This window comes from Rhea americana, unplaced genomic scaffold (assembly GCF_003343005.1).
Source record: "Rhea americana isolate MKP2758 unplaced genomic scaffold, rheAme1 scaffold_126, whole genome shotgun sequence".
Taxonomy (NCBI): Eukaryota; Metazoa; Chordata; class Aves; order Rheiformes; family Rheidae; genus Rhea; species Rhea americana.
Genome location: NW_028185328.1, coordinates 2275067 through 2278462, shown reverse-complemented (window position 1 = coordinate 2278462; position 3396 = coordinate 2275067). Strand labels below are relative to the sequence as shown.

At 39.9% G+C, this 3396-nt stretch overlaps 1 long non-coding RNA gene across 4 annotated transcripts in view; it reads right to left on the bottom strand.

The window, feature by feature from the left end:
• LOC146600192 (uncharacterized) overlaps positions 1–3147 on the bottom strand; it is a 292996-nt gene extending 289849 nt beyond the window's left edge. For all 4 annotated transcript variants that reach the window (XR_014898337.1, XR_014898336.1, XR_014898335.1 and 1 more), the window contains exon 1: positions 3013–3147. This is a non-coding gene — a long non-coding RNA (uncharacterized LOC146600192). The remainder of the gene's footprint in view (positions 1–3012) is intronic.
• Between the last annotated feature and the right edge of the window lie 249 nt (positions 3148–3396).

Genomic DNA, 3396 nt, shown 5'->3' with positions numbered 1-3396 from the left:
AAAAAAAAAAAAAAACACAACCCCTGCAAAAACATAGCTACATTGCTGTCCGTCTCTCAGAAGTTAGAGAGGCATATACACACGCCATTCAGTCCAAAATTACTCTAGCTACAGGGCATTGCAAAGCATGAAATAACTGCTCCAGAGCACTTCCTCATGTGGGTGTGTTAGATAACTGTCTGCTCCAACACCAAAATAAAGCGTACTGTGACCCAATCATCGCGGCAGAGTTCTGCTCCGTACAGCTGAAAGGGCTGCTCGCATTAAACCACGTAGAGCCCCGGATCACCAGGGAGCCTGCTAATGCCCTTCCTTCCAACTCAGCTATACCCCCGTGCCAACAGACTTTTCACTCTGAGTTCCAGCTACAGCATCACATACTGGATTTAAGTTTACTTAGGCAAACTTCACCCTTTGCTGTTGTATCCAGACTACAAATGGACTTTGTGCTATCAGAAGAGCTAATTTTTTTTTTTTTTTGCTAGAATATGCTTTCAAAGGAAATTAAATTCTTCTAATGAAAAAGGGTTTTTGTTTTTGTTTAAGACTAAGAAAGGTCTTACTGCGTAATGAAAAACGCTTCTCCTACTGCAATTCTCTTTTTGTGCTCGAATTCTTCTTGCCTGGGGTTTTCATAAAACGAAGCGATATATTGCAGTTATTTCTAAAGTTCTCCAAAAAAGTTAATGTGAGGCTGGGCTTCTGTTAAATGTACATTTAAGAATCCCAAGCCCAAGTTCACATGCCTTCCCATGGGAAAGATGGGCTGCTGAGGAGCGTACACCTGTAGCGGTGCAGGAGCAAGTGACAGGTGCCTGAAAACACACGCACCACACGAGGGGGATGGCTGCTAGCACTCCAGCTGCGCTGCTCCAGGCTGACCAGCAGCCACTCCACTGTTAAGACCCCCACGTTTTTGGTGTTACTTCAGCATCCTCTATAGCCCAAAGCTGAGTTTCAAAGCTTGAGACTCAAGCTGGAGGAGGAGAGGAAACACCTTGCTACAGTAACAAGTCAGTGGAAGCAATAAATACATTTAAAGACTATCAACTAAACGTTAATCTGGAAGCCTAAGTAAAAAGGAAAGAGAGAAAATGTAAAGCAACAATTGTCATTCCCCGGCTAAGAGACAAGCCAACCTTTCTTGGCACACTGATACGTAAAACCCTTGAAAAGTTTCACTCAGGTTCTGGAAATCAAGCTGCTAATAAAATGGAGCAAGTAGCTTCTGTACTTGTAGTGCTGGTGAATAGACCTGCTTTGGATTTCAATTAACTTAGTTTGTTCAGCGAGGAGGCACTTCTGTTCAAACTGGAGAGTTGTAAGGGAAAGGATATATTAAAAAAAAAAAAAAAAAATCAAAGAACCTGTTGGTAGCAAAAGTTCTCTTTGACTGTAAAATAATGGATTTTTGAGAAACATATCAAAAAGATCTGAAGGTTTAGGAGAATCTCCTAGTCAGTCCCAGGTGGGTGAGGAATATTGCATTATGGACTTCTTTGTGCTATGAGGAAGGCCTAATGCATTTTTTTTTTTAGAAGTCTGCCTCTCGCTATTAAATAAATAATTTTCTATTAAAAAGGTGATTGTTGAGAGACCTCCACTGATCAGCGTCCATTTTATATAATTACTCAGGGATTCTCCAGAACATTTTATGCAACTCACTTCCACTATCTTTTTTCTCTTTTTTTTTTCTTTTTCCTCTCTCTCTCTTTTTTTTGTTTGTTTGTTTGTTTGTTTTGTTACCAGCAGAGTAGCAGTTTTACTCTCCAACAGAAATGACAGGAGCTCGGATAAAAAGACCATTTCAAATGGATCAATTTAAGCAGTCTTTAGAACCCGTGATAAATCTAGGCTCCAAAAACTCGACAATGCTAAATGGGTTGTGAAACGCATCACAAATCCCTCCCCAGAAAAATAATAAAAATGATTAATTCAGAGACGAGCTTCAATATCTGAAATCACAAATAAGCAGCATATTTGTGGAATGAAAAATGGTAAATAAATAGTTACTATTTCTGAACAAAATGGCTCAATAGATTTCATAATTTGCCACCACTGTAAAAAATATCTATTCCCTTCCCCCCTCCCTTCCCCGCCAATACACACGGAAACACACGCATAACCATGCATAAAGTGGGAGGGTGGGGGGCAGCCAAGGATACAAACTCCCTCTTAGAAAGTTTGAATTCTTATTAACCCAGTGATGCCTCCATAATGTTACATTAAATCAGTAACATAAAAGTTGGAATATGTGTTTCCTTTCTTCCTAGTAAAGGAAACTGGAAAAATACTAATAGTGAAAAATACACATTAAAAATATCCAAGAGGAAAAAGTACATGTACAATAACCAAAATTAACCCCCTCCGCCCCCATACCAAAACAAACAAACAAAAAATCTCTGAATAAAAATCCTSTCAGGAGTGGAACCTGCTTTCTCTTTTGTTTTTATTTAAGGTATGGTAAACATAGACTTTAAACTTATAGTATATATTTAAAACAAAGAACAAGAGTCACCGTTAACCCTAGTCATCAGCATTACAGTTAAAAGTCATTGGCAAATACTAATAAAAACCCATTTAGCAGTAAATAAGGAGAACATGATATATGGACGGACAGATGGAATTGCATAAACAGAAAGAAAAAGCAGAGACCCACAAACATTCGGAGAGGGCTGTTTTAAAAGAGTGAAAGATACTGATTTACTTGGAACTAGTGTTGGAAAACAAACGTATTTGTTTCCTTCGTGATTAAAAAAAAAAGTAATTAAAGTGAATCATGAGGGGGCACACCCTTAAATAAGTATAAGGGGGAAAAAAACATTTGTAGAGGGTAAGGCCTTCTATAGATGTTCCAAATTTTAAGCTAGCAAATAGGTCTGACAAACTTACATCTCTAAATTAAAAATGGGGGGGAGGGGGGAAGAATAAAGAAGTGCTGGTGGCTTAAGGAGAGGACAGACTGTATTTTTTTTTTTATTATTTATTTTTTATAAAAGTTGACTGGCCTACCTTGTTCCCCAGTCCTCAGTTTGTCTCCTCATAGTCGCTGTCTCCCTGGAAGTACAGTGTGAGTGGTAATGACTGCCTGCCTCCCTAATGAGTCCATTTTCCTGCTCTTGATGTTGTGTATATACACACACTGCAACCTACCTTACAAACCACAGAGACGGGAAAGGGAGAGAGAGCGAGAGAGAGAGCGAGAGCGAGCAAGCGAGAGTGCGAGAGACAGAGAGGGAGCGAGAGAGGGAGCGAGAGGGAGCGCGAGAGGGAGAAAGGCGCACACAGACAAAGCCCTCCTACCAGACAGCAGACAACCCTCCTTCCCCTATCTAGCAAAATACAACTCGGCTAATGCAGCAACAGGTTCAATACTGCCAGACTGAAACAGTGTAG